Source organism: Oncorhynchus mykiss, chromosome 12 (genome assembly GCF_013265735.2).
Source record: "Oncorhynchus mykiss isolate Arlee chromosome 12, USDA_OmykA_1.1, whole genome shotgun sequence".
NCBI lineage: Eukaryota > Metazoa > Chordata > Actinopteri > Salmoniformes > Salmonidae > Oncorhynchus > Oncorhynchus mykiss.
Window position 1 is genome coordinate 37,669,130 of NC_048576.1, and position 10,567 is coordinate 37,679,696.

The 10,567-nt window shown below is 40.8% G+C and overlaps 1 pseudogene; it reads right to left on the reverse strand.

Annotated features, from left to right (window-relative positions):
• Positions 1-5,531: 5,531 nt before the first annotated feature.
• On the reverse strand, positions 5,532-9,161 carry LOC110539142 (annotated as a pseudogene).
• Positions 9,162-10,567: the final 1,406 nt, after the last annotated feature.

The following is a 10,567-nucleotide window of genomic DNA, read 5'->3' on the forward strand; positions in this document are numbered from 1 at the left end:
TATCCACTGTAGTGGATTTCACTCAGAATGAGAATTAACCATTTCAATACCTGCAGAGCTGTTCAGTTAAGCTACAAGTGCAATAATCAGTGGTTTTAACCCTTTAACAGGCAGCTCAACGAGGCGGTTAAGCTAACTTTGACAACCAATTTTAAAATAAATTACATTTTGTTTGACATATTTATAATCTCAACCAATGTCATTTAGTAAAATGATCATGTGGTTTTCATTATCGAAACACCCATATTTTTTTACATTGAAACATGCATTCAAAGATGAAAACCAGGAAGTGAACAAGAGCAAAACTGAACCTCATTTACCACATTTTCTTTTTTACTATACTGAACAAAAATATAAAACGCAACATGGAACAATTTCAAAGATTTTACTGAGTTACAGTTCATATAAGAAAATCTGTCAATATAAATAAATAAATTAGGCCCTGATTTATGTGTTTCACATGACTGGGAATACAGATATGTCTGTTGGTCATAGATACCTTTTTAAAAAAGTAGGAGCGTGGATCAGAAAACCACTCAGTATCTGGTGTGACCACCATTTTCCTCATTCAGAGTGACACATGTCCTTCGCATAGAGTTGATCAGGATGTTGATTTTGGCCTGTGGAATGTTGTCCCACTCCTCTTCAATGGCTGTGCGAAGTTGCTGGATATTGGCAGGAACTGGAACACACTGTCGTACACGTCGATCCAGAACATCCCAACATGCTCAATGGGTTACATGTCTGATGAGTCTGCAAGCCATGGAAGAACTGGGACATTTTCAGCTTTCAGAAATTGTATACAGATCCTTGCGACATGGGGCTGGCTGTGCATTATCATGCTGAAACATGAGGTGTTGGCAGTGGATGAACGGCACAACAATGGGCCTCAGGATCTGGTCACGGTGTCGCTGTGCATTCAAATTGCCATCAATAAAATGCAATTGTGTTCGTTGTCTGTAGTTTATGCCTGCACATTCCATAACCCCACCGCCACCATGGGGCACTCTGTTCACAATGTTGACATCATCAAACCGCTCGCCCACACAACACCATACACGCGGTCTGTGGTTGTGAAGCCGGTTGGACGTACTGCCAAATTCTCTAAAACTATGTTGATTCCGGCTTATGGTAGAGAAATTAATATTCAATTATCTGGCAACAGCCCTGCTGGACGTTCCTGCAGTCAGCATGCCAATTACATGCTCCCTCAAAAGTTGAGACATCTGTGGCATTGTGTTGTGTGACAAAACTGCACATTTTGTGGCCTTTTGTCCGCAGCACCAGGTGCACCTGTGTAATGATTATGCTGTTTAATCAGCTTCTTGATATGCCACACCTGTCAGGTGGATGGATTATCTTGGCAAAATAGAAATACTCACTAACAGGGTGTTTAAACAAATTTGGGCAAAACATTTGAGCGAAATAAGCTTTTTGTGCATTTGGAACATTTCGAGGATATTTTATTTCAGCTCATGAAACATGGGACCCACACTTTACATGTTGCATTTATATTTATGTTCAGTGTAATTGTGTATACAATGGGAAATTGCAATGTTGTAAAATGTTGTTGAACTCTAAAACATAATTTAAGAATTATTAAATTACTAATATGTTGTTTTACAAATGTAGGAATATGCTCTATCAGGCAGTTGAGTTGCCCATTAAAGGAATGCTATTAACTCAGTTTGTGAACATGGACAACAAATCCATAAAATGATTTACTGTCTGTCTGTTACCTTCAATATGTTTCACAATATCATTCAGTACATGTAATTTTACTGGTATTCTAAGCATATAAATTATAAACACATTAATTTACATGCATTCTGATATTCATATTTTGACACAAATGTAAAGTATTGTATTCATATTTGATATCAGTCCTAATTTAACTAGGCCTATCTTCCATTATAAGTAAATGGAGCAAACAATACTACTTCATGTATAAATGAAAGTCTTTGCAAATTCCAATACAAAATGACTTTACGCTAATTGTTTGCGATGCATTTTGCAATGCATTATCTATCAAAGAAACATTATTTAATTATTGTCTATACTGAGGCTAAATACACATATTTTGCTATGAAATAGATATTTTCCTGGTGTGCCAGTTAAAGGGTTAAAGACATATCTGGGTACATTAAGCAGAGTTAGGTTCAATGCATTTAGCATTATTTTGTAGGAAGTGCTTGTTCTGATTTTGTACCTACTACCTACTTTGGCTTGTTAGAAAAGATCAAATGTAACATTGACCCAAGGAATCAATACCCCCATAGGTTAAGTTTACTTGGAGGTCATGAGAGGTTTTCATGAAGTAATGGTAAACTTCTTAGGCTACTTATTGGGTTCAGAAAATGATTCATTGATTTGCTCTCTAGTCATGTGTGTGTGAGTGTGTGGACAGTGTGCGTTTGTGCACAATGTGTGCAGGGCCAGGTCCAGGCATAAGCAATCTTGCAGAGGGGCCCCAAAAGGCTAGAGCTGGCTCTGAGTGTGTGTGTGTGGGTCTTGGAAGCAGCTGCTGTCAATATTTCTAAAGAACAATCACGCTCTAATTAATTGCCAAAAAGCTCTTGGACAAATTTTGGCTTGACACAAAACACGAACAAGACAATTTCGTGTGTGTGTGTGTGTGTGTGCGCGCGCCACAAGAACAGCATACCATCCAACAGAGTTCTGTATCACCTTACTTCCAATGTCATCATGGATGCAGTATTTGACATATAACTGTGAGCTGAACATCGTTCATCCTGAGGATTTCTCCACGTGAAATGAGGTCCAAATCAAATCAAAGTTTATTGGTCGCGTACACAGATTTGAAGATGTTATCGCAGGTGCAGCAAAATGCTTAAGTATCTAGCTCCAACAATACAGCAATATCTAGCAATACAATAATAATACACACATAATCCAAAAGTGAAAAAAATAAGAAATTAAGACATTTAAAAAATAATCATATTTAACCTTTATTTAACTAGGCAAGTCAGTTAAGAACAAATTCTTATTTACAATGACGGCCTACCCAGACGACATTGGGCCAATTGTGCGCCGCTCTGTGGGACTCCCAATAACGGCCGGTTGTGATACAGCCTGGATATCAGAACAAGCAATGTCAATGTGAGCAAAGGTGTTCGTATTTCACCTGCCTTCCCACTGCTACAGAGGCCAGCTCTAAAGTGTATAATTTCATTAAAGAGATGCATTACCAGGCCTCCCTCAAAACCACTTGACTGGTGCTGGATGTAATATCTGTGGCAGAGCAGGAGAGATGCACTCAGGCATCTCATTATAATTTGGTTGTTGAGGAACCGCCCAAAACTGACAGTCCAAATCACTTAATGGTGTGGGTGCACAGAGCAAGGATTATTTTTGGGTGTCCGAGTTGATCTAGTCTGCCAATCCATTGTGAAAAGGAGGTCTATCAGAAGACCATTAAAGGCCCAGTGCATTTCTATCAGACCTCAGGATAACACCCAGATGCAGACAGGTCGAAGTAACAAAAGTTTATTACAAAAACGGGGCAGGTAAACAACAGGTCAAGGGCAGGCAGAGGGCAGTAATCCAGAGCAGGGTCCGAAAGGTACAGAACGGCAGGCAGGCTCAGGGTCAGGGCAGGCAGGCTCAGGGTCAGGGCAGGCAGAATGGTCAAAACCGGAAAAAATAGAAAAGAGGGACTAGAGAGCAAACAGAAGTACGGGGCATACACAAGACGAACTGGCAACAGACAAACAAAGAACACAGGTATAAATACACTGGAAATAATGGGGCAGATGGGCAACATCTGGAGGGGGGTGGAGACAAGCACAAAGACACGTGAAATCAGGGCGTGACAATTGAGGTTGGAATAATACTACAAAATTGTGAAAATTATAATAATGCCCTTTAAGTGTAAGAGCTGTTTGAAAAGATCGCCTGAAATGTCAGCCTGTTTTGGTGGTATGACATCACCAGGCAGTAAATTTGTTAATAGTTAGGTCGTTTTCAATAAAACATCACAATAAGGTGCAGAGCATTCAATTTGCCTGCTGGGGGGCGACGCTGGGCCAATTGTGTGCCGCCCTATGGGACACCCAAACACGGACGGTTGTGATACTGTCTGGAATCGAACCAGGGTCTGTAGTAGAGGTCGACCAATTAATCGTAATGGCCGATTAATGAGGGCCGATTTCAAGTTTTCATAACAATCGGAAATCGGTATTTTTTGGGTGCCGATTTGCCGATTTTTATTTTTTATATATATATATTTTTATACCTTTATTTAACTAGGCAAGTCAGTTAAGAACACATTCTTATTTTCAATGACGGCCTAGGAACGGGTGGGTTAACTGCCTCGTTCAGGGGCAGAACGACAGATTTTCACCTTGTCAGCTCGGGGGATCCAATCTTGCAACCCTACAGTTAACTAGTCCAACGCAATAACAACCTGCCTCTCTCTTGTTACACTCCACAAGGAGACTGCCTGTTACGCGAATGCAGTAAGCCAAGGTAAGTTGCTAGCTAGTATTAAACTTATTTTATAAAAAACAATCAATCATAATCACTAGTTAACTACACATGGTTGATGATATTACTAGATATTATCTAGCATGTCCTGCGTTGCATATAATCTGACTGATCATACAAGCATACAAGTATCTAAGTATCTGACTGAGCGGTGGTAGGCAGAAGCAGGCGCATAAACATTCATTCAAACAGCACTTTAGTGCGTTTTGCCAGCAGCTCTTCGTTGTGCGTCAAGCATTGTGCTGTTTATGACTTCAAGCCTATCAACTCCCGAGATGAGGCTGGTGTAACCGAAGTGAAATGTCTAGCTAGTTAGCGCGCGCTAATAGCGTTTCAAACATCACTCGCTCTGAGCCTTCTAGTAGTTGTTCCCCTTGCTCTGCATGGGTAATGCTGCTTCGATGGTGGCTGTTGTCGTTGTGTTGCTGGTTCGAGCCCAGGGAGGAGCGAGGAGAGGGACGGAAGCTACACTTTTACACTGGCAATACTAAAGTGCCTATAAGAACATCCAATAGTCAACGGTTAATGAAATACAAATGGTATAGAGGGAAATAATCCTATTATTCCTATAATAACTACAACCTAAAACTTCTTACCTGGGAATATTGAAGACTCATGTTAAAAGGAACCACCAGCTTTCATATGTTCTCATGTTCTGAGCAAGGAACTGAAACGTTAGCTTTCTTACATAGCACATATTGCACTTTTACTTTCTTCTCCGACACTTTGTTTTTGCATTATTTAAACCAAATTGAACATGTTTCATTATTTACTTGAGGCTAAATTGATTTTATTTATGTATTATATTAAGTTAAAATAAGTGTTCATTCAGTATTGTTGTAATTGTCATTATTACAAATGCATTTTTAAAAATCGGCCAATTAATCGGTATCGGCTTTTTTGGTCCTCCAATAATCAGTATCGGCGTTGAAAAATCATAATCGGTCGACCTCTAGTCTGTAGTGACGCCTCTAGCACTGAGATGCTGTGCCTTTGACCGCTGCACCACTCGGGAGCCGTCCTTTTCATCTAAGGCAGGAAGGAATAAGCTTCGATTGGCTGATTCAAACCTTTGAAGTCTGATTGGCACGAATAACCTAAACACGAAGGAAATTAAAGTTCATCAAAAGGAAACTGGCTTCCGCAGAAACATGACAGAGGCAAAAACAAGACAACAGGCAAAATGTATTGTGTTAATCATTTCACCCTGATAGAAAAAGTAAAGGTAAAAAGTCCTCTTCAGTCTCATTGATGCAGTGGTATGTTCTGAGAAAAGAAGAGTTTGTCAATGAATAAAACACATCCCTCCTTAACAACACATTATTAGTGGCACCTCCTTTTTTCCACTTCAATTGCTGTCCTTTACAGCTGTGAGGCTGGGAGACCCAAAATGATTGTGTAGTGTTTATAATTTCCTGCCTATGTGTTGATGCTCCTTCCATCAGCAATACAGCCGGTATGCTGTATTGTCATTTCAGACTGAGAGACGACATTGGAGATGGCATTTAGACTAGGTTATTATGTGGACTTGGGCACCGAGTAACACAATAATAGGTTTTGTGGACTTAGGTATTGGTAGACATACAGTAGGAATGTACTCAGCAAACATAGAGACAGGTCCTGTGGGCTTGCGTCAGGATGAGTCATACTCTCCCTCTCTACAGCAGAGCAGTAGAAAAGAACTCCAGCTCTCCACAATCAGAGGATCATTACTGGTATGACTGTACAGCAGGGGCCTTCAACCTTTTCTTGTCAGGGACCCCCTCCCAGGCAAACCGGCGACCCAGGGACCCCCATCCTACCTTAGCCCACCAAAAAAATCACATTTCTTGTCTTATCATCAGGTGAGTGATAAATGGCAAGAAGAAGTAATGACCATTTTTTTAATGAAAAGATTTGGTAGACAGTATTTAATTTTTTGGACCACCCCACATTATAATTGGAAAAGGAAAACTAAACTAACATCGCTGACCGCTAGCAGTACCTCCATGGACCCCTAGGGTCCCCCCGCTCACATTGGAACAGGTTGTCCTATCCACTGGCTTTGTTGTTTTTCCTGTGTGTCCTCCAAGGGGTCCCTGAGTGCCGCCAACCAACAAATTACTATAACAAAGTGAATTTGCTCCAGGGCTCATAAGATAACTCTTTTGCTGATTAAAAACTGTGCAGCGCCATCCTGGCATGGAGCGGCCATTCCATTTAGATCCCAATCTACCTGGCTGCTTAAATCAGCATTGCACTAATAAGAGCCTTTTTATCTCTTGGAATGAGAGTGCTTAGTCTAGATGCGTGGTTGGATTGGGACCGGAGATGGGAGGTAGTAAATACTGAGTAGGGACAGAGAGACACAAAGCAAGTCTGGTGAGCATAGTTTTGGTTGGGCTTGGAAGGATAGCTCAGTTATGGCTATTTACTATACATTATAGTAGTTTGCAATAGGGAGTAGGTAGATAGGCTCTATAAATTATGGGAGGATGTGGTTGTAACTGGACTCTTCTTGGTTGTTATTGCTCCTTTAAATGTGTTTTTTACCAGGCCTAGAAAATAGTTATCACCAGCTAAAAGGAAGACGAGTTAAGAATACAAACGATGGAGAAGAAATTAGTGAAAGTCTGGTGAGGCAGCAAGGTGGACAATGTCAGGTCATACTGCGACATTGCGATTGGTGGCCATCTGGATGAGTTGCTGGGCGAGGCTGTTCCGGAGGCGGGTCCTCTGGGAGAGGTCATCAAAGCAATGGTGAAACAGGAAGGGAATGCTGTCAATCACCACCAGCTGGACCTGGATTTGACCAATACTGGGGCCCAAGTTAATATACAAAAGCCACAAGCAAAGTATTTTATTGATGCTGTCTTTGCTGTTCCAGTTTTTTTACTATTCTATTTTGCTCCAGTCAATCCAGAAATTTAGCCATAATTTTCTATGAGCATTTCAGTTAAGGAATTCCATTTCGACTCGTTCCTTGAAATTGACTGGAATTGAAATGGAACGGAGCCCAACTCAAAATGGAGGTTGTAGAAATAACCCCTTTGGATTGGTTGGATATTTTGGGATCAGTGACAGTATTGGTAGGGATTAGTACCTCAGGGTGCTGAGCCAGGAAGTCAGCCAGGAGATACATCTCCGCCAACAGCTCCACGTAGTCATGGTAACGGACGAGGACGAGGGTGGAAAAGATTGTTTCCACAGTCAGCTCCTTCAAGGCCTTCTGCTGCTCTGGAGAAGGAAAAAATTAAGACAAATAAATCAGAGACAGTGAAGTAAAACATTTCTCCAATTAAGCTTGAATCTAAGACGGAACCCTTCTCTAAACCGTCTCTATTGTTGTACATTTTGTCATGGCTCACACATAGTGTAGCGATTAAAAGGTGTGACGAAACGAGCAAGCAGTGATTGAATGCATGCAACAGTACTGTTGATCCCCTTATGTCAGCATTTACCAAATAACAGAACAATACTACAGTTTTTCATCAGTAAACCATTCTCTTCATAGCCTAGTATGTATGACAATGTAGTGACAACTACCGATGTGACGAATATGTGTAACATTTGAAAGTCTTTCTTAAAACTGCCTTGTTGGTTAAGGGCTTGTAAGTAAGCATTTCACTGTAAGGTGAATTTGGCGCATGTGACAAATCAAATTAGATTTGATTGGACTCATAAGCACTAATTAGATGCTTAAGAAATTAGTTATAAGTCATCCTACATGATGGATGATATAAACGTTCAGTCTCATTGTTTTTGTTCTGTCCTGTACTACTTAGTTACGTGCATCCTCTGCTAGCAGCCCATAGTGGTCCACAGCTGCCTGGGCTAGGTCCACAGCCCTCTGGACCAAGAAGCTGCCCTCTGTGTCTATGTACAGAGCCTTGTCTCCCAGCCCCCCAAAACACATAGGGATCTGCACATCTACTGCCAACTGGATACTTAGGGACACATAAGGAGGGGTTTAGGTGTGAATGTATGGTGCAGTTATTTTACTATGTTATTATTACATTATACGGAACAGGTGAGTAACTCTTCCACACAGAGGTACCAGAGCTTACCAGAGCTGGGTATTTCCCACTCCAGGCGCCTCGCAGGCCTCAGTGCTCTTCGCCACCGGCAGGCCCCCTCCCAGGGCTGTGTCCAGCGCTGAGCAGAAGGTGAAGATGGTGCCCAGCTCCTGCTCTTTCTCCAGAAGCTCCTGTGCCGTTAGCCTGCCTGCTGCTGCTCTCTCCTGGCCAGACTCACACCTCACAGGCTGCAGCACCTCTACCGCCTCCTTCTGGGAGCCTCTACAAATACAAACACAAGGATGGAGCTGAAGAGGACAAGATAGACAATCTTGAAGGGGAGAGATACAAATGTTAATGCACTGTAAGACACATTGGGGGGAAAAGTTGGCACCACACATCGACAAAAACAATATATTTGGGATATTTAGGTGTAATTTGTTTCACCCAGTTCATGTCCTGTAACTGTATTATAATCTACTACTGTAATAATGATACATCAACAACTACAACAACTGTGACTGGTTGGCTAACTTTGCTTAGTTGGAGGTTGCAAGTCAAACACGTCTGCAGCGGAATGAAACCCAGATTTAAGCAGTTTCACTTTGACAGGCGGCGCGGCTTAACACAGCCCTCTGCCACCTTCTCTTTCTTACCCATTTCAGCGACCTGAATGAGATGGATACGGGCAGACAAATTAAAAAGCTAGCATGCCACTTGCCAGTAATGATAATTTGCTTGATACATTGAACCAGTTTCTAACACTGTTAGAGGAATTTAACTCCTTTATGTTCATCAACCAATTCAATTAAAACACTCTGTCCGTTTCTAAGAATTTGTAAGATACTTATTTGCATAAAATGGACAGAGACCAGTCTCAAAATTAATCAGTAGCGTTTATTTCCCGAGAGCTCTGGTCATAATATCATGTACATTGATTTATATACCTCACATTTCATCATAAATGTCTCTCCTCCTCTCAGATACAATGGCAATATAGTTCCCACATTGTCTGCCACCTGTTAAACAATCTACTACAAGCCCAAGGTCTCTCCCCTCCCTGGGTAGGGACAGAATGTCCTGTAAGGAATACAGTATTCCAGCCGGTCTGACTATGTCTCCATTCGTTTCTAACAAGGAACAGAAAGTCCTTGTTCTAATTCTTGACTAAAACTACACACATTATATTCAGTATTATGATTATAATAAGATTCATACATTCATACAGTAACATAGTAGTATTCTGTTTAGTTATAGTTAAATGTATACCTAATTTAGTCATTATTCATAAAAATCCCATAACAAACACCTCAGTGGAAATGCCTAGCTCAGAAAATATAACTTTTATAAAACTCCAGTTTTTCGCTTAGCTACCTCCTCAGTAAGACACGTTTTACTTCTACAGAAGCTGGAGTTAACTAGACACCTGCTAGCTAGCTATGAGAAAAGCAACTTGCAAGTAAGTAGCTAGCCGTTTTCAACGATCCCTCCTAAATTGTGTTCACGAGCTCCACCGACCTACGTTACATTATGTCACCCCCGTGTGGTCAATGAATGTAAACCCAGGCAAGGAGAAGTAAATGAACAGTATCAATCAATCACTCAAATATCAATCAATCAATCAAATGTATTTTTAAAGTCATTTTTACATCAGCATATACCGTTGAAGTCAGACGTTTACATACACCTTAGCCAAATACATTTAAACTCAGTTATTCACAATTCTTGACATTTAATCCTAGTAAAAATTTTAGGTCAGTTAGGATCACCACTTTATTTTAAGAATGTGAAAGTTCAGAATAATAGTAGAGAGATCGATTTATTTCAGCTTGTATTTCTTTCATCACATTCCCAGTGAGTCAGAAGTGTACATACAATCAATTAGTATTTGGTAGCATTGTCTTTAAATTGTTTAACTTGGGTCAAACATTTTTGGTAGTCTTCCACGAGCTTCCTACAAGAAGTTGGGCGAATTGTGTGCTGTTGTTCTGGGATTGATTTGCACTTTTCGCACCAAAGTACGTTCATCTCTAGGAGACAGAACGAGTCTTCTTCCTGAGCGGTAT